The sequence below is a fragment of the Anser brachyrhynchus genome (genome assembly GCF_964034855.1).
Source record: "Anser brachyrhynchus genome assembly, chromosome: 1".
In the NCBI taxonomy this organism is placed as follows: domain Eukaryota; kingdom Metazoa; phylum Chordata; class Aves; order Anseriformes; family Anatidae; genus Anser; species Anser brachyrhynchus.
This window is the reverse complement of record NC_137694.1, coordinates 20,663,688-20,685,801: the sequence shown is the minus strand read 5'-3', so window position 1 is coordinate 20,685,801 and position 22,114 is coordinate 20,663,688. Positions and strand designations below refer to the sequence as shown.

Genomic DNA, 22,114 nt, shown 5'->3' with positions numbered 1-22,114 from the left:
ACATTTCTGAATTGATGATCTCTATGAAAGACAAGCTGTTAACAGTGTTTATACTGTGCATTCCTAGTACTTATCTATGTTTTCTTATTGCCAAGTAAAAATTAAGAAATAGAAATGGAAAGATTATTTGCTTTTCCTTGTAACATTCACGATCATGACTAAGTTGATACTAGAACTGGAATCAAAGGAGCATAGTAAAAAGTCCCGTATCTAATCCTTTCCCACGTTCAGTCTTACCTTGATCTCTGAAATGCTTTCATTATCTCCTTAGGGCATGAATACTTGGTATTATAAAATTTACATGTCTGTATTTTTGTAGGAGAGGCAAATTAAGGCAAAAATTCACAATGCAAACTTCCATAGAGAAGAATATTATTTTTATATTTTTTTATATATGTATTTTTTTCTGGCTCTGCTGAACCATGGGAAAATCAAACTGCAGCTATGTGTAAGTGGTCACGAAAATATATCTTCTATGTGTAAGTGGTCACAAAAATATAACTTGGCTCAAAATTCAGGCATGCGGTGTAGTTTTGCCTTAATAGAACTAAATGTCTGCAATATTTGGAGACCATAACAAAAATTATTTTACTGTAAGCATGGCCTTTTGGACTATATGATATTCAAACACAAACCAAACAGAACATTCACATTTCTCTTTGGGCTAATGATAAAACAAAAGAACAGGGTGGTGCCACATTGGCAGCATCACTGAATTGCACTGATCTTTGTCATTTTTGGCAAATAATGAAACAACTCAGCCCATCTTAAAACCTCATATGAGGTTAGAGATATGCGATTAGTGTAGAGTTAAAAAATACTGCTGTGGTGTTTACAAAAAGCACTCACTCAAATTATTCTATTTGAAGTCAATTAGAAGAATCATCTGATCTTACTGGCATGTGTTCTCAAAGTAAATACTACACAGTTGTTATCACTAACCCCAAAGAATGCAGCTATCCTGGGAGAATGTAGAAGCCAGTTTAAAGTGTTATTCACTATCTGTGTTGATACTCATGGCTTATATGCCTGTTTTGCAAAGTCACATCAAAATGATTGCCTCTAACCATTATGTAGACAAGCAAAGGTTGTCAAGTGCCTGCCTGTTTCTGCAGCACGGTTCATATATCTGCTGGGCACTGTGGTTCTACTCAGTGTTATTCACTTCCAGTGTATTTTCTGAAACAATGCCTATACCCATCACACCTCTGCTTTGAAGAAAGGAGCAATTTCATAATAGAAAGAGAATGTGTGTCATTATGATATTTTCTCATTTATTTTTAATTTGCTTCTTTTCATTTTGTTGTTGTTGGTGGTGGTGGTAGTTTTTGTGGTGTGTTTGTTGTTGTTGTCTTCCTTCCTTCCTTCCTTCCTTCCTTCCTTCCTTCCTTCCTTCCTTCCTTCCTTCCTTCCTTCCTTCCTTTCTTTTTCTTTCTTTCTTTCTTTCTTTCTTTCTTTCTTTCTTTCTTTCTTTCTTTCTTTCTTTCTTTCTTTCTTTCTTTCTTTCTTTCTTTCTTTCTTTCTCTCCCACAAACTCACTTATGAAATGTCTCCTGTCAACTTGGGTGTGTTGAAAACACTTATCTGTAAAGCTTTCATTTATACTAGTCTTTCAGACCAAAACCAGGTTACACACACGTACATCTCATTGTCTTACCCATATAGACATGGTAAAATGAAATACAAAAATATCACTGCATCTACCATATGCTTGAGGGCAAAAAGAGACAATCTTAAAATCTACCGGAAGATATCTACAAGGGATACGTAAAAGTATTCTTAACTTGAGGTGACGTCCTCTCTTTTGCTTCTCCTATATGTTTTTTAACTGAGTATTCTTAGTCCTGTTGATCCTTTTCAGAATGTTTCTCCTCAAATAGTCCACCTTGCCTTCTCAGGGGAAAGACTTTAGCAACAAGGCTTCAAGCAGAACATGGTACATATGCTGTCACCTCTGTTACTTCTGAAAACAAAATGTAAGGTTAGATCAGGTTGATATTCATATTCTCAACTATTTATTTATTTATTTATTACACAGACCTTACACACCATTATTGATCTCAGAGAACATTTATTATGCTTACTATCATTAATTGCAGAAGACAGGATATTGGTTAAAAAATAAAACAACAATAACAACAACAACAATAAACTTGTAATATGATAAGACTAAAACTGCTTTTACTACTGTGATGCAACAAGAAGCAATTTTATCTATCATCTATCTATCTATTTATTTATTTATTTATTGGGGGTGGTGTTGGTGTTGGTTTTGTTTTAACCAAAAAATTGGAACAAAGAGGTAAATATTAATTGGAGAGAGAAAGATGTTAACCTCAAGGCTTTTTAAGGGCATTTTAAAGGCCCTGGATGGACTTTAGCAATCTCATAAGTCACAGCATCTTCCTTGTATGCTCACTATATTGCACTTTTGCCTCTTCATGTCAGCAGCTCCACTGAATGTGGCCCTTTCCATCTGCAGTCCTGCTTATTCTTTGTGAACTCATGAGAGACTATTGACAGGGCAGTTTATGTGCTGGAGCCCCTGCTGTTAAGGTATTTTGGAAAATATAAGGGGCAAGATCGAAAGGAAGAGGAGAGAAGGATTTTCAGATTTTGCAAACTAGATGTTGGACTCTTACAACTGCCGAGCTTGTTTCGTACGGTTTCTGATTTTGTACCAAATAAAAAACACAGGTTGATTTCAGCCATAATTTGATCAGAACCCAGGGGATATTTCCCTTTCTAGGTTTAAGATTCATATTCATGCTGTTTTTCTTTCTCTGTCTTTTTAAGAACACATTAGTATGCTTCTGGCACAGGAAGTTTCTTTCCTAAATTATTTTGTTCTGAGAGCTCTTGCAGGGCACCATCATGTATGGTAACTCTGAGCAATAACATAGAAACATCAGCCTGGAGTTTGAATGTAAACAGCAGCAATAAAGTTACTAATATATCCGTCTAGCTATAATAAAACACAATTTTGCAAAGCCAACACTTTTTCATTGAGTTTCATAAGCCAACAACTGTACAATTCAATGTGTCTCTGTCCTGGTTCCAGTTAGGACAGAGTTAATTTTTCCTCATAGTAGCTGGTAGGGTGCTATGTTTTGGATTAGGATGAGAAGAGCGCTGATAACATGCTGATGTTTTAATTGTTGCAGAGCAGTGTTTACACCAGGCCAAGGACTTTTCAGCTTCTCGCTCTGTCCTGCCAGCGAGCAGGCTAGGGGTGCAGCAGGACCTGGGAGGGGACAGACCCAGGACAGCTGACCCAAACTGGCCAAAGGGGTATTCCATACCATCTGACGTCATGCTAAACAATATATAGGGGTGGCTGGCTGGGGTGGGGGGCCGGCTGCTCGGGGATAGGCTGGGCATCGGTCAGCGGGTGGTAAGCAATTGCATTGTGCATCACTTGTTTCTTACACATTATTATTATTAATACTATTATCATTATCACTATTATTATTATTGTTATTATTATATTCCTGTCTTAATAAACTGTCTTTATCTCAACTCACAGGCTTCACTTTCCCGTTTCTCTCCCCCATCCCAGAGAGGGAGGGGGGAGGGTGAGCGAATGGCTGTGTGGTGTTTAGCTGCCAGCCGGGTTAAACCACAACAGTCTCAAAAACACCTATGCACACGTGCAGACATCTAGTATACAATTTACCAGTTCAGTCTCTCATAAAGCATTGATAAATTAGAATTGTATCTACTTTGAAGTCAAAGGCTCAACATCCAGTGTGATTACTGATACACAAGTGGCAGACTTTATTGGTTCCACTTTGAATACACTGAGCTCACTCCTAAATTCCAGAAAATGTTGTGCATCTACTTTCTAAAATGATCACTCAGGCCTAGTTTCTAATATCATGAATCATTTCAGAAAATTAAGGCCAACACTACCATTTCTATTATGAAGTGAGGATGGACATTTATAAACTGATTTATTTATTCATTTATTTATTTATTTATTTAGAAAATATGAATCATAGTTTTAAAAGTTTTGCTGGTAACAAGGAAAATCTTTTCCTTTGTAGACTACACAGTCTACTTTCTAAAATATCGTGTTTGGACAGACATCTGTTACTTGCTAAAATATCATGTTTGGACAGACATCTGTTCACCTGACTCCGGGGACCTGAATAAGCAATGAGACACTTATAAAGACATTTATTTGGAGCATTAATTCACCAGGAAAATAATCTTTTTATTTTAAAGTGGATTATTTTTACTGTTGACTAAAAATTTAAAACACTGATGTTTTTAAAAATAATGATGGATTTGTTTTCCTGTGTATTTATACTTCTGTTTGCTGTTAACCTTACAATAAAATTAACTAAAAATGATCATAAATAAAAAGCAAATATTTACTTTATTAAGTAGTACTTTATTAAGTAGCGGTATAAGTACAATATAACAATCATATCTTCAGAAGTTTATAGCAACACAGTTGGTTAAAACTTATCCTGCTATACAGAGTATAACAGTGAATGCAACCATTTGTTTGATGAATGTATCGCTTTTTTAAAAAATAAAGATATTATAAACTTTACAGAACAATCTTGCAAATTTGTAAGATGACCCATCTTACCTGGACATCTGATGGCTAATTTTAAGTCTTTTATCAAGTCATAATACCATATCTATGATTTCTGCAGCTACACTGATGATCCCGGGTCTGCATAGGTCACACATCCAGCTATGAAGCTAGAAAGGTGAGACTGCCCTTTGTACTGGTTTTGAAAGGCTTTCCCTTTCATTAACTACACTAAGATTTGCCTCAACCAAGATGTGTGTGTCTTTTCAGGGACAACCTACAGACTCACTTGTAGTAGACTGAACATACATACATCAGAGAGTATTCTCTCCTTTTCACTGTATGTCACAATAAATAACTCCAAAGATTCTGCTCTTATTAGAGATTTTTATCTCTTATTAGAGATTGGAGCTTTTTTATTTTATTTCATTTATCTTATTTTTTATTTTATTTTATTTTATTTTATTTTGTTTTCCTTATTTATTTATTTTATATTCAGTATAACCATAGAACTTTATCATATATCCATAGAAGACAAGGCCGTGTTTAGACTGTGGAATGCACAGGGTTCTTTGTACAGCACTGAGATGTCTGCCCATTCCATGTTTGCACAGATTTATATCCATAAAGAGTTATGGACATCTCAACCAGTTGTTTTAACTGCTGAGACTGCTTGGGGAAAACCTGGGGAAACTCCATGGGGAAAAAATAAAAATAAAAATAAATAAATAAATAAATAAAATAAATAATAAAATAAAATAAATAAAATAAAATAAAATAAAATAAATAAAATAAAATTAAAATAAAATAAAATAAAATAAAATAAAATAAAATAAAATAAAATAAAATAAAATAAAATAAAATAAAATAAAATATAAAATAAATAAATCAGGGAAGACAGAAGTAAACCATAAGAAACAGTAAGGAAAAATATTACCAATAATAAAAGATTTATATGTGTGTGACAGAGAATATGAAAGACAGTAGCTAAAGCCCAATTCAAAAGTAGGTTTTAGAATGGCATCCTTTCTAATTCCTATTATTTTAAAGGATTTTAAGTTAGTGTACATCCCATTTAGAACCTAAACAAATCTTAGTTTAACTCTTCCATTCCTGTACGAACAAATGAAACCAAATCCAGAAGTAACTGAAGTTGTTATTATTATTATTATTATTACTATTATTATTATTATTATTATTATTATTATTATTATTATTATTTAGTATAATCCTGTCAAACTCATGTTTCTTAGGACAGTATTTTATTTAATTTTTTTTAATATACAAATGAAGAATGGCATAAGGTTCCTATTAAGAATGGGGAAAATGTTTATAAAAAAAAGACTAATTAGTTTAAAAATATATATATATTTTAAAACAGAATATTTCTTCTAAACAGAATATTATATAAAATTATATCTATTATGGGATTTTTATTACATTTATTAGATTATAAATGTATTATTAAACTGTTACAAAACTGGCACTAATTTCTAATTCTGTGTCTATGACTTGCAAAGATTTGAGCTGTTTACAAAAGCCTGTCAATCCTACCTACAAAACTTAATATGGAAGTTAGACATGGAACAAACAGATTAATCTGTGACAAATGTTCTAGGGATGCTGCAGGTGGCAAATTCTCTTCAATGTAGCAGAAGAAAAAGTATAGTACATAGGAAAGCAGGTTCCATTCATCCCCTTCACAAAGCAGATTTAAAATCCCACCCTATATGAGTTACATGAGACTCTTTTGTCTTTGAGAAGCCACCTCCCTTCAGTGCCATTTACACACAGAGTTATTGTATATATATAATAATAATAGTTTAGTCTTACTCTTTGTATGTCCTTAAATTCTGCAGCTTAAAAAACACTTTTCACATATATTAATTGTCTATTGATGGACTGGAAACTAAGGACCACAACTATACCTAGGACACTTTTCTAGCCAGTATTAGGATCTGGAAAAACGTATCACTTTCCTGTCCTCACCCACTGCAAAGAAGCTAGACAGCTCTGTGGGAAACCAATCCCTCTGGATTGTGTGACATGCAACCTTGTCTTTACTGCCAACAAATGAGATTGGCACTGAAACCTGCCTTATGCTATGCAACCACAATGCAGGGACTGCTCTATTAACAGTTATTATTAATAACTGCCTTCTTGATAGATACCTCTAGATTCCTTAGAAGGAAAAACTAATCTTTTATTTCAAGAAGGAAGAAATTGAAATAATTTCATAGTCTGTGCTTGCCTAAATTTAGTTCTCAACTTAGGTATGTGAAAAAGATATTCCTTTGTTAAAATTCGACTTATAGTGATAAAATTCTGCCATTACAAACATGCAGGAATCCAATTGTAGACAACAACTGAGATCTGCAAAGACAGCTGAGGGGTGTAGATTTATACATTTCATTAAATTTGATGGAAGTCATGTAGCAAAATTGTTCTAGTCAGTTTCGAGTAATTCAAGTAATGTGCTTATTTATAAAACCAGATTTTGCGCTACAGAGTTTAACTAAAGAATGGACAGGTGACCCTGAATACCAGATAAAGCTGATGAAGCAAAGAGATACAGCTGTCAAGAATGACAGACAGTAGGAAGGCTGCTTCAAATCTTATTTTAAAAAAGATCTACAGTGATCTGATTCTTCAGGTCTTCTTCAACAAGCTAAAGAAGAATTTAAAGAAATGTTTCTAATCTCTCTTAATAGTCATTAAAAAAAAAAAATCTTCTCCTCAACCTCAAATAAATACATTACCAATGACCTTTTGAAATCAAATGGCAAGGTGGAAAAACGTAAGATGTTCTTAAGAAAAATTACGATATAATTGAAAGATCACAGAGTGACACTTCTGTTTTTAACTTCTGGAAAAACGGTGTTAACAATTTTCTCTGACCTTGTTTGTCTGTTTTCCTCTAGAGTTATGTCAAATTACGTGAAGGTCTTTTACATAGTCAGAGACTCTGAATATCTGTTAACTCAGAAATGCTGCAGATGTGGCTGGATATTCACTAATACAAACACAGTTCTGTCAAATTGCATCATGCTACCCTGGATCCCCCATCACCCAGTAGTATATGAAAAGCACATATAATAAATAAATCTGCTACCCACATGTCCTGGGTCTGGCTGGGATGGAATTAACTTTTCCCTGCAGTAGCCCATACAGTGCTGTGCTCTGCACCTGTAGCTAGAACAGCCCTGGTATCACACCACAGTTGTGTCTATTGCTGAGCAATACTGACACAGTATCAGGACTCCCTCCAAACCCTTCAGAGCCAGCAGGCTGGGGGTGGGCAAGAGGTAAGGAAGGAACATTACCAGGGCAGCTGACCTAAACCAACCAAAGGGATATTCCATACCATATGATGCCACACTCAGCAATAAAAGGTGGAAAAAGGAAGAAGAGAGGAGGAATGGGCTCTCGTTGTGAAAACGTTTGTCCTCCTAAATAACGTCTATGTGTGTTGAGGCCCTGCTTCAAGGACATGGTCAAGCACCACTTGTTGGTGGGAAGTAGAGAGTAATTTCTTTCTTCTGCATTTTTACACGGCCTTTGTTTGTTTGTTTTCCTTTTCGCCTTTTCATAGAATATCCTGAGTTGGAAGGGACCCTTAAGGATCATCAAGTCCAACTCTTGATACCGCACAGGTCTACCCAAAAGTTCAGACCATGTGACTAAGTGCACAGTCCAATCTCTTCTTAAATTCAGACAAATTTTCCCTTTAGTTAAATTATTTAATTAATAATAATTTTCCATTAATATTTCTTTTTCCTTTAATTAAATTATCCTTGTCTCAAACTGTGAGTTGTTTCTTTCCTTTTCTTCTTCCCCTCCTCTTCTGAGGAGGGGGAGTGAGAGAGCAGTTGTGGTGGAGTTCAGCTTCCTAAAAAAACACCAACACCTCATGATAATGGACATTTATTTTTTATTTTTTTTTAGCATATCTACACTCATGCCTTTACTTTTGTGCTATGTAAATTTTAGAAAGTCATCATGTGCAGGAGGGCCAATTTATCTTGACTGTCTATATAATGGTTAAAAAAAAAGTGAATATGTGTTCAACGCTATCGGAAAGGCAGAGAGAGCCACAGCATTGCTGTTCGTTATAAATCCCATTAAGATTGTAAGCAGAATCCTGCTCTGACAAACTTATCTCCCAGTTGCGATGGCCTGCATGTCTCTCCCAAGTATCACTGCAGGTATATTCTCCTGAGTCAATACACTGAGAAACAGGATAAAAACTTAAAAGAGTTCCTATGTATGCAGAAGTCTAATATGTCTTAAAGGGCTACATGAAAGAGCAACTGGCAAACAAAAACTCTCTTCAAAGGCTGGTGTTTGCATAGCAGGTCACTACATTTTAATAGAAATCTCACAGCTCTGACGTGCATGCAGTCAATGAAAGAAGTTCCCACAAGAGATTATTGCAGTAAAAACTCATTCATGTATGCAATTGTTTGTTATCAATGGACAACGTGTACTCTAATTTATTTCAACTTGTTGGATTTGATTCACAGGTTATGCATACGTTTGCCTGGAGCAGATAATCAAGTCTGTTTGTATATGAGCTGAACTTTCTGTTTCCACAAAATATGTACTGACCGTTCAGTGACATTTCTCTAAAGGAAAGTATACAGCCTTTCTTACCGACTTGAGCCTTCTACCTTAATCTGTCTCTCTCATAAAAACAGAAAGAAATTTTCTTTGAGAGGCTCAGAGGTAATAGCCCCCTTCTCTAATCAGATTAGAAAAAACAATAAAGTATTTTTTCAGTATTTTCACCTCTTTGCCTGAGGAAACAAGGTATATGCATTCATAGTCAGTGTGTGTCTCTCTCCCTAACTAGGAGGAAGACAAGGGTAGTGATACAGTTTGATAGGTTATGGTCTGAAGGACAACTTAGTTATTTAAGTATTATGAAGATAAAGGGGTAGGAGAGAGCAAATGTATCAGGACTTCCCATAAACAATCATGCTTGAGGGAAAGGGTGATGTGTGATGCTTTAATATAGAGTAAATTCTTCACAAATAATTAATTCCTTCCTAATCAAGGTTGTCTGTCTCAAATGCTAAAGTCAGTCATCAACAACTCCAAGTGTCATAGCAAACCAAATTTTGTTACAGCCAGTACTCACAGGATGACCTGGAACTTCTAGAATTACAATGGTTGTAGAAGTACAGTCTTGTGGACTCTAAAACTGATCCTTGTGAGGATACTCAGCGTCCTGCTTGCAACAATGAATTAAACTTTTGGCACAATGCAGGAACAGTGGTTGCAGACGACAAGGCCTGGTCTCTACAAATACTGTGACTAATGTCCTCTTGAATAAGTTTAAGGGCTTTATCTTCTGAAACTTTTCTCAGGAGGCACTAAGGAAGAATCTAGCCTGCATTGTTTCTGGAGTTCTGGCTGGAGGGTTACAAACGCTGTGGATGGTCTCTAAAAATGCAGACTTAGTTATTAGGGTAGAGTCAACAGCAAAAGCTTCTAAGCTGGCACGGTAATCATGTTATGTATAACACATAATGTATAACACTCTGTATAGCAGTGACCAGTCCTGCTGCATAGTAGTCAAGGCTTCCTACCTGCTTCTGATGGACAGCTTTATTTTTATTTTACCCTGCCAAGGTGTGAAATGCTCAGAAGAAAAATCACCAGCTGTGAAGCAGGTTCCACTCCAGGCCCCTTTGATGTGAAAGCATGACAAGGCACAGTATACGCTGCTTAGGAATTAAAGTTTCCCAGAAGGGCAGCATAGGATGCTAAACTGGAAGCACACAGAGAGACCACCATGCTGGCTTTGCCACTTGCTTTAGGCAAGCTGCCTTGCTTCAGTTTCTTTTCTCTGTGAAACAAGAGTACTGATGAAGACTTCCTGTACGCCTCACAGGATTATAATTGGAACTAATAAATCTCTGATTTAAAGCGCCCTGAAGATTTAATGTTATAAAAGAATTGGATATAATTTAAATGCATTTGTGTTTGATTAGATACATGCACATAACACTGTTTCTGAGTGAGTACATGCACTTACTAGCACACCTGTACTGGTAAATATATATATTACTATACCCTGGACAATACAATAGTGTCCATAAACATTTTTTTTTGTCCAAAACTTTAGTAACTTTATCTGTTGAAACATGTGAAGTGTAGAATTCCCTTCTCTTCCATTAGTACATGATCACTGACATAAGAATAGTTAAAAGTCCATTCCCAGACTAAATAAGTATACTTATGTGCTTGTTACAAAGAAATTTATTATTATTATTATTATTATTATTTATTATCCTTTCTACTCTTGTTCCAATAAGCCCTATGGATTTTGTTGCTGATTTATTTATTTATTTTAGTTCCTTGATTAGTTAAAGATGGTATTTGATATTTTTCCTAGCATTCCTGCTTGTGAAAATGTAGGAATAACACCTTACATTTAAAAAGGAATGCTCATTAATAGTTCTAGTTCTTTCCATAGAAATTCTCTGTAGTCTCCATTTTAAAGACAGAGTAACTGAAATACTTCTGAAGAATAACAGTAGGGGGATAAATGAATGCTGTATAGCTTAAACGTCCTGCAGAAGTGAAAGCAGATTAAGAAAAAAAAAAAAAAGTCAATTTACCACATTACAGATACTAGTCACTATTTCGTTGGCTAGTACATGAAATATGAGAAATTCAAAAGTGATTTCCTTTACTATAAATAATAAAATGCTTTTTATATTAATACATTTTTGAAAGACCATATATGCTTCATTTATATGATTAGTCATGGTATTAATTTGCATTTGGACAACAGTTCCCATGAAGCTTTGGGCTTCTCTGTCCTGGCTCAAGCAACAACTATCCTGTGTGTGTTCCTCTGTATGGGATCCAGCAGGAGCGGCCGCACCAGCTTCCTTCCGGCTGCTTACACCATCACTTTGCATAATGGGAACATCCATTTTTCGGTTTCATGTTTTTCTTTAGACAATGTGGTCTTGTCAGGTGTCAGTATTTTTTGGCTCCTGCACATGCAGCTGTTTTTACTGCTCAAGGTAGCTGAATGCTTACTCCACCCATTTGTTTAATGAGACCTGTAATCAGCTTCAATTCCAATTGGTCATTAACACCTCTCCCACAGCAGTATGAAGCCAATATTGGGCAGGCTTGCTCTGCCTGTTACAGCATGCAGTGGAGATACTTTCTGCAGGTTTTAAAATGTCTTTTCTATAATTCATCTTCGTAACTCCTACAGTGAGCCATCCACCTTGCTACAGCAACAAAAATAACTAGTTCCTCTTGTCTTTTCTTTTTTTTTTTCTGTGTTATTATGCCTTGAAGTGTATATCAACCAAATAAGAGCACTACTATGAATGTTTGTTTTTTTTTTTCCCTCACAAGAGAAAAATGCAGAAGGTTAATAAACACATAGGAACTACATCTGGCTTAGAAAATCCTTGCCTAGTAGTAACTGGTGAAGTAAAAAGTGTCATAAGCATTTGTTCTTGTAATCATCTGCCAATATCTGCTTTTGTCCTTTTTCTGGAGACAAACTACTGGTCTGAATGGTTCCTGTATGGACTTCCTCCTATTCTTAAAGGACAGTAAATGGTTCAACACCTGAAGTCCAGCTCCTAAATGCACCATGCTACAGCATGGCATTTTGACTAGAAAGGTACTATGTCTGTGTTCATTCTTATACTCATGTTGGATCGAACATTGGAAAGCATCTAGCAGATACTGCAAAACTAAGAAGGAAGTACCACTCTGGCCAGGGCTCTGGGGAGCAATTAAATACTGTCTTCCAGTGAAAAATAAAACCATTCCTTAATCTGTAGCTGCCTTTATTGAATGCTTAAATTATAAATGGAGGAGTGGACAAATGACAGTGATTTGCTAATACAGTAAGCCCACTTACATTCTCCCTTCTTGACATTTCAGCTATGTGTGGGTTAAGATTAATGAAGAACAGAAATTTCCATCTATTCTGTACTGCTCAGGACGTTAGAAAGCAGACACTCAGAAGTTTTACCTGTTTGAGTAAAAGACTTACTACTCATAGGATAATGAAGAAGGAGCTGGTGTTTCCAGAGAAGAGAGTTAATATGAGAAGGAAGCACACTTTTTTTTTTTTTCTTTCCCCTAGGACTGAAGATGAGGCAACTAGCATAATATCTGCTTATATCTGAGACAAAAGAGTAGAGACATGATAGGACACAGAAGGCAGAATGTGGAGGAGAAGAATATATGTATTTCATAAAGTGATGTGTTCAGTAAATTGGGCTTGACTCTTTCTTCACACTGAAAAGACGATTATTTTTTTTTTCCTTCAGGAGGAACATTAACTTCAGTTAGGCCCTGATACAGAAAAATAACATTTAGCTTTTGTATATTTTCATTAACTTCAGCATAACTAATTGTTTTCTGTGAACTTCTGCTGTAACATCAAGGGCTGTACAGATGTAATCTATAAACAAGGACACCGTTAGAAAATGTTTTGAATTTAATGATGGGCAGAGAAGCAGTACTGTGATCATTCTCAAAACTCAGCCACCTGCCCAGGACCCCTCTCTTCCCTGAATGTTCACCTCTGTACTTTCCTGATATGATTATGCAATACCTGTATATATCTACATTCTGGAAGTGAATAAGATGTATAAATAAGGGAGAAAAACAACCTCTCTTTCAGTAGATTTTGTATCCTAATTTTATACCTGTAAATTTGCATGATCTGGAATTGGCGCTAATTGAGAGAGTTGGACCCCATCAGAGAACTGAGCTGATTTTCAGCTGTATAGACTATCTGGCTCTAGGAAAGGAAAGAAGAAAAGGAAGGGAAGGGAAGGGAAGGGAAGGGAAGGGAAGGGAAGGGAAGGGAAGGGAAGGGAAGGGAAGGGAAGGGAAGGGAAGGGAAGGGAAGGGAAGGGAAGGGAAGGGAAGGGAAGGGAAGGGAAGGGAAGGGAAGGGAAGGGAAGGGAAGGGAAGGGAAGGGAAGGGAAGGGAAGGGAAGGGAAGGGAAGGGAAGGGAAGGGAAGGGAAGGGAAGGGAAGGGAAGGGAAGGGAAGGGAAGGGAAGGGAAGGGAAGGGAAGGGAAGGGAAGGGAAGGGAAGGGAAGGGAAGGGAAGGGAAGGGAAGGGAAGGGAAGGGAAGGGAAGGGAAGGGAAGGGAAGGGAAGGGAAGGGAAGGGAAGGGAAGGGAAGGGAAGGGAAGGGAAGGGAAGGGAAGGGAAGGGAAGGGGATAAATGTTTTAAAGTGGTAGGTAATATGACATTTCGTTCACTGTTGGTATGTGGGGCGCAGAACAAGATTGCAGGTGTTCTGTTCAATTACTGTTTGGCAATTGCCAATATGAAAAAAAATAAAAATAAAAAAAAAATAGCTTTTTTTCTTATTTCAAGATACATTAGTGGAAAAACAAAGGAAAGAAAATACATGAAGAACTCCATGTCGCACTCTCAGAAATCTCCTTGTTGCACATGAGCTGGTCTGCTGGGCATGTACAGAGCCCTTCGACTTTTCTGGCTAAGTCTGCAACTTACCTAGGAGATGAGTCCACTCTCATCCCAAGCTCATTTCCCAAGCTCTACGTATATATATACATATATATATACACACACACACATATATATTAAAACGTAGACAAAGAATTGTACCTGAAAGTACAAAGAGAAAAGTATCAAGATATAGGCTTACCTTAGCACTCTCCCTTCAGCACTATTGTATAGTTGTAATTGAAACGTCCTTTTTAAAAGTGTGTCCTGCATCCTTATTTATTTATTTATTTATTTATTTATTTATTTTTGGCCACAGGTCAGCTTGGAAATGAAACATAGTAACTCAGTGTATTTTTCTGTAGACAGATTTGCAATTGTAATTATATTATTGTCCTTTATGTTATTTATAGCCTAAAGGGGCATTCATCAGAATCTGATGTGGAAGTAAATTGGGTAGAGTTCATATAAATTCTCCTGTATAAAGTGGAAAGACCTTCACAGACTCCAAGGGACCTATATAGATAATTTACATTTATGAAGCATAAAATTCCTACACACACATACACACACACACACACACGCACTGGTAACTGATACACTTTTATGGTCTTCATATACTGTGGCCAGTTCTGGATACCCCCCCAGTACATGGCAGACATGGACATATTGGAAAGACTCCAATGATGGGCCATGAAGATGATGAAGAGACTCTCCTATGAGGAAAGGCTGAGAGAGCTGGGCTTGTTCAGCCTGGAGAAAAGAAGACTCAGGGGGGAATCTCATCAATGTGTATAAATACCTGCAGGAAGAGTGCAAAGAAGATGGAGCCAAGATCTTTTCAGTGGTGCCCAGTGCCAGGACAAGAGGCATTGTACACAAACTGGAGCACAAGAGGTACCAGCTGAACATCAGGAAGCACTTCTGTACTGTGCAAGTAACAGAGCACTGTACAGGTTCTCCAGAGAACTGTAATAATAACAGATAATAATAATAATAAAATAATAATAATAATAATAATAATAAATAATTTGCTTCTTAATTTGTAATGCCAAAATTAGATTAAACAATAACTTTTTTTGGTATATTAATCATGGTATGATGGATACAGTTTGTTGTTTTATAGCTCTGACTCTTCCCTCAAGGTTCAAGACAGTACTTCAGAAAGAAAATCTGAGCCTTCTATTTTGTGCTTCAAGAGACAAAAAAAAAAAAAAGTGTAGGTTATGTGACTCAAAAAGGAGATGTACTTTCTAAATGATGCAGATGCTGGCCCTACTTTTTAAATTTCTTACTGGAAAGACTATACCAGTTTAACCATACAGGATAGGGCCCAAAAATACTAATCAAAAAAAGAGAGAAAATTAAGTTAGGTGTAGATAGCTTGGTTCTTTTGTGATGCTACCAAGGGTTTTTTTATCAGTGTACTCTTGGTCAAAAATTAGGAACAAAATTTAAGCATGTGTAAACTTCAAAGATCTTTTACATTTGGGCTAAACCCAAAATGTGTTGACCTTTCCATGTCTGAGTTCAGAAGCTATCAACTGATACTGTAAAAACTTTGCATAAGTTTGTGTCTGTAAATAATGCAATAAAAAAAGAATAAAAAAAAACAGAAGTCCAGAGCAAAACACTAGGCTTTTTGGAAACTACAAATAAAATGTTAAGAAATTTGTTTTGTTGTGTTATATTTCCAATTGCAAAACAAAATATAACCATATTGCTGGTTTTACTGTTGTTAATACAATAACAAGGTTCTGGTACCCAGTTTCTGTGGAAAAATGCTGATTTACTACCAGTAAATCTCTTATTTTAAGGTTTTGCTTAGAAATATATTGGTAGTTAGAAACGTTTTTAACAGGGAAGATCATTTTGTGTGCAAAACAAGTAATACAGTGCAAGAAATAGAGAAATAAAGCGCCTTTTTTAGAAACATTTTTTAAATACTTCTAAAATCCTGATGAACGTGAGGGTGACTGAAACATGACTGTAGCCCCAAATGTACCACAGTCATATAGAATCATAGAATGACTTAGGTTGCAAAAGACCTTCAAGATCATGAAGTCCACCCACCAGTATGGCCTAACGAGTCCCATCACTAAACCATGTCCCTTAGTGCCATATCCACGTGCCTCTTTAATACCTCCAGGGGTGGGGATTCCACCACTTCCCTGGGCAGCCCATTCCAATGTTTGACTATGTTCTAACTTGCTCTAACTGTTAACACATGAACATATGCTTCTTCCTTTTCCTCCTTATACAAGCAATTTAGTGAATGAGTAAAGTACAATGGTAAAAAAAATCTGGAAATATAATAGCAAATATTTTTTACAAAAGAATGAAAGTAAAAAAAAAAATTTACTTCATATTCATGAGTTAGTCTCATGTGATGCTTATGAATATACAGCATGCATAAATTCTGGGTTAAAGTCCAGATTCTACTAAAGAAAGCAGCAACTAATTCAGACTACCTTTTATCTCCTAATAACACCTTACTTCACGAATAAGTGCTAAAGCCACTGGGTCTGTTCTAGACTTTAATGGTTTTAGACTATACAAAAATGAAACCACCAAAAGCTTTACAGGTGTACTTTTGTCATATGTTCATTGACTACATATACTGTTGCCCACTACGTTGCCCCAAACTACGTTACTGTTGCCCCAAAGATATTAATGTTTTGTCCTTTTGGAGTAATGTTTTAAACTAATGAGGCATTTACAGAGGAAAAAGACAACTCGCTATGAATTAAGATAATACAATATGACTCTCACTGTAGGAATAAACACTTTAATCCTTCTTGTGATCCCCCCAAGGGTAGAGTGTTGATGATAGGAAAAGAAATGTATAGAGATAGCACTCATGTGGGAGAAACACACCACATAATGTCAAAAGACCATTGTTAAATAATGCTCCAGTATCCTTACAGAAAAAACACAACTCATTCAAAATTCAAAACCAACAGGCATAAACCTCAGCACAGACACTTGTCAGAGAATGGAGCAGAAGTATTTAATTTTTTTATTTTTTTCTCTACTCTGAAGAGTAATTTATAGCAACAATATTCATTCTGTCCAAGCAGTCTCTGGCACCAGATTATGCATATCAGCAATTGGAATACAGTCATTCGCTATTGGCACTTCAGGCCAATAAAGTTTATTTCACTTGGAGTGCTGACATGGCTGTCTGCAAACAAGGCTCAGAAAACTAAGACATCTGGAATGTCATTAAAGAATATTGACTTTCTCTCTTCTTTTTTATCTTCTTCCCTTTGCTGAAACTTTAGTGCATTTAAGAATGCTGGTCACCTCCCAAAATACGAAAGCAAAACTGACAAAATCTATTTTTATATTTTCCTCTACGTATATCCCAAGTAACATAAAACAGTGAAGAAGATTAAACCATGCAATGGTTTTGGGGAAGAAAAAAAAATGTGCATATTACCCAGATAGTTGTATCAGAGATTTCATAAAGTGTTTTTTTTTATGAGCTTAAAGCTGGGAGGGGCTAATTATTAATAATTTAGTACACTTGGATGGATCAATATGACTAATTTGTTATGTCTGCAGAGCTAATTCTTATTCCTCTGTGAAATGAAGACTTGAAAAATTGAAGTAACAATTTAAAAGTAAAATAATTTATAGGGATTAAGGGGAACTGATTAATTCTGTTTTAAGGTTAAGAAGAATTGATAATCTAAGAATAAATTTAAGGATTTTTATATATATATATTTACAGCTGTAGCACGTGCAACTTGAGTAATTGCTACTTCAACTTTTTAATATTGGAAGTGGTTTCTGAAAACTGGACTTCACAACTAATACAAAATTAAGAATTCAGTTATCAAGAAATATAAAAAATCACCCTTGCAATAGCACCCCTCTGGTCTATGACAGACATACTATAGGATGACTCTTAATCAGTCTCTGCTGTGAAGTTACATAATAACTATTCAAGTCCTTGAGAAAAGTTCATCTAGGAGTAATGGTGTATGTTTTTCATAGAGATTTCCATGCTTTCTCAGGCTTAATAGCAAGAACCCCAATGATCAAATATCATAGATGAGGGTTTGCAAGGACAGAAAACAGCCACATCCCTAGTGAAAGGTGAAGGACTAAGTACAATACATGATGTGAAAATAGCAGGAGCATCTACCAGTGGTACTGCCATCCATCTGCCCTGCCTACTCCAGATCTCCTTTGTGCTCTCATTTGCTCAGCTGACAAACTCTGGAGTGAATCTTCTTAAAATGACAGACCTGCTGATTAGCTGTCCTCTCTCTTTCTCTGGTGGCAGTCATCACAGTTACAGGGCAGGACTGGTTTCCTGGTCTCTCTCTCCCATTGATCTGCATTTTCATGATCTTTGCATTAGCATTTCATTCCTTCAGGTCATTCCTTGTGGAACAGAATGCCTGTCTCTGTTGTTGCTATGGACTCATTGCCTGCTATGTAATGATGGGAAAGTACCTCTCTGTGGCATGGATTAAAAGGAAAAACAGAAATAAGATGTCTTATACAGAAACAGAACAAAATAAAAAAGCACTTGGAATGGTTGGGTCATGCTTGAGAGGAAATTTCTAAGAGTAATTAATGGTGAAATTGATCTCATGTGACGCTTGCAGTTATTAAATAAAGAACAGAATATTATGTTCACATACAGCAAATACACAAGACATTATTACCCAAATGTCAGTTTTTTAGAATATGTCAGAGTGGCTTTCATAACATATAAAAGGGAATAAAAGGTAAAGAACTCTTGTAAAATGTTTAAATAACACAGTTTAAATAACTGTACTATACTATGTAAGGGAATTACAACTTGCAGAACACAGCTTGAAAAAATATCAGCTTGGACTTGCTGTATTTGGTGCACAGAAAAGTATTACACTGCTATAGTTAAAATACAAGTGCAAGATCGTAGTCCTCAGGGTCTGTGAAGCACAAATTATTTCAATATTCTGTTAATACCTGAACCCTGGAATGAAAATTACACTAGAACAGTCCCTATTAATGTGTTCAACCATTTTCTCAAGATATTTTTTGCAAGAGGTTTGTTGTTATGTTTGCTTGTTTTAATAATTACTGGATTTGTAGGTATGAGTGGGCCTTCAGACTCTTTTCTAAATCTTTTTATACTTTATGTCCTTAGAAGTACATCATTTGCACAAAAATGTTTGTATGTATATATGTCCTTTAAAAGGCCATAAAGCAGATGTAGCTCAATATGTGGCCAGTTTGGCTTGTGAAATGTGCAGAATAGTACTCTGGAGATTAAGACAACTATGTTCTTTTTCATGCAGAATTAGTAAATAAATAAATTATTATGAGAGCTGGAATAAACACTGCAAAATAAAGCTATTTTCACGGTATGAAGTAATTATGTTTCTAATTGTAATGTCATTGGGTTTAATAGATTTCCTAAATAAAATAAAGTCAAAGAACAGTATTCTTTATAATGGTGGAAAAAAACAATCTTGTATTACAAAAAGATAACTGTGATCTTTGTATTATTAACAGAAATAAGTTGTCTTCATATATATGTGCAGACTTAATTTTCTACTTTGTGTATGTGGTAAATGGGTATAACGTACAAAAGCATTCTACTTTTCATATACACTTTGAAATTATATAAACAATAACACCATGCAAGATAACAGAGAATCTAGGCCCCCTAAGTACAGTAGAGAAAAATCATTTTGAATTTAGGATGTGTCAATATAAAGTCTTTTTTTTCTGACAGAAATAATGAAAAGGATCGAGAATCCAGCCCAATGTAATCTACTAATGAGAAATGGCTGCTATCAGAAGCACTAAGCATAATGTAAGTATGTTTTTTTCAACAGTACTTTCTATGTTTTATTATACAGTCCCAGAATGTTCCTGTGCTACTCACTGGTGACTTCACATGGTTTGGGACTTGTGTTACATTATTTCTATTATAAAAATATTAAATGATTGAATGAATAGATTACCAGGAAAACTTGGATTCATTCAGTAATTGCTAAAATTCGGAGCTAATTTTATACATTTTATTTTACACAGGCTCCAGGATTCCTCTTTCATTTCAGAGAGATGATGCAATTCTGAAGTTGCAACATAATTCCAGAGTGTTTCTACTTTATTCTGTGTTTTATGGCAGAATATATATATAAATGTGTGTGTGTACATATACATATGATATATGATATACATATACATATGATATATGATATATGTACATGTGATATACATATATATATGATAACCTCAAACTTCAAAAAAATATGTCTAGAATTTTCCATAGGTCTTGACAAACTGAGTGACAAATTGGAACTCTGACTATCAGGCCAATGAAAAAGACAAATGCCATTCTGGATTCTCCTCCTCAACAGTACTCTATAAGCATTTATTTATTTATTTATTCCCTAATTAAAGGGCCTTAGCTCACTTTCAGGAACCACACTACAGAGACTTTTTTTTTAATTTTTAGGAAAATTAATTACAGCAAATAAATTTACCAGTGGGACCAAATTGATGATAAAATGAAGCTTCCATAATCCCAAAGTCTTTGTGTTCCAAATAGAGAAAAGTAAAAGGCTAAAATAAATGTTCTGGTGACATAAATAAATAAATAAATAAATAAAATCTGGCTACATCTCAAACAAAATACAACTTTCATAGTGATAATAATGTTGCAACAAAATTCCAATCAAGATTTTCCAATGGCTGCTCTTTGTCAATAGCAAAATAAATAGCCCAGCTGCAAATTGTGCCAGATTCCTAGTCAATTCAGATAATGATATTTATATTGCTCTGGATTTTGTTTGTTTGCTGCATTAAATATAATGGTGAGATCTTTGGATTGCAGTGGTTTAGAAACTTTGTTCTAACAGCTCTAGACTACAGACATTTGATCGTCAAATTTGATCTTATCGATGTTTATAAATACCTGAAGTGTGGGAGACAGAGGGATTTGGCCAACCTCTTTTCAGTGGTTTGTGGGGACAGGACAAGAAGCAATGGCCACAAAATGGAGCACAGGAAGTTCCGCACCAACATGCGAAAGAACTTCTTCACAGTGAAGGTGACGGAGCACTGGAACAGGCTGCCCAGGGAGGTTGTGGAGTCTCCTTTTCTGGAAATATTCAAGGCCCGTCTGGACACCTACGTGGGCAGCCTGCTCTAAGGAACCTGCTTTGGCAGGGGGGTTGGACCCAATGATCTTTTGAGGTCCCTTCCAACCCCTACAATTCTGTGATTCTGTGATTCTGTGACATAATTAGGAAAATCAAGGTAATTCAGTGTATTTTTTTTTATTTTTTTTAATAATATATTAAAAATGGCCATACCCAAATTTCAAAAAATCACTAAAAAAAGTTGAAAATTCACAAAAGAAGTTATTGTAGATAATGCATTTCTTCATGGAAAATATTATCTGGTTCAGGAGTTTTTACAAGGTTCTTTGTAAGGAAAATTATTGGATCAAGAGGACGTACGATGTCTTCAACATGAGCCATGAAACACACATTTTATAAGTGCAAGTTCCCTATGATTTCATCATATTGTAGTTCTCTTCTGCCACCTCATTCATATACTTTATATACCAAGCAATAGCTCAGGAGTCTGAATATAACTCAAAGACAGACAAAATGCATCTCACATGCTTACCCACATGATGCGTCAGAGGTGAGTGCTGGTGTTTTGGGGAAGTCTGAAAGAACCAAGAGGGGTGGCACTGCACCACCTTAAAATAGAGCAACAAAAGCTGTGCACAGGTGGTATCATCTCTTACCTGTGAACAATTTCTGGAGCTCCCCTCCACTTGAGTGTGGATATAGGTCTTATGTCCTAGCCCCATAAGCATTTTTCTGTGCAACTCACAGGACATGTAAAGCTCCATATTCCTTCTCAAAAAAAAAAAAAAATAAATAAAATAAAATAAAATAAAATAAAATAAAATAATAAAATAAAATAAAATAAAATAAAATAAAATAAATAAAAAAAAATAAAATAAAATAAAAAAATCCTTGTAATCCCAAACTCATTTTAATTCATGCTTCATTTTACCTTTTAGGGAAGGACAACAGCAGATTGTTAACCAGTTTTATTTTTA

General features: G+C 35.5%; 1 long non-coding RNA gene across 1 annotated transcript in view; it reads left to right on the top strand.

Moving 5' to 3' along the window:
- Positions 1–3,155: 3,155 nt before the first annotated feature.
- Positions 3,156–22,114, top strand: part of LOC308199113 — a 36,304-nt gene continuing 17,345 nt past the window's right edge. The window contains exons 1-3 of the long non-coding RNA XR_013954400.1: positions 3,156–3,394; positions 4,668–4,724; positions 19,763–19,843. This is a non-coding gene — a long non-coding RNA (uncharacterized lncRNA). The remainder of the gene's footprint in view (positions 3,395–4,667; positions 4,725–19,762; positions 19,844–22,114) is intronic.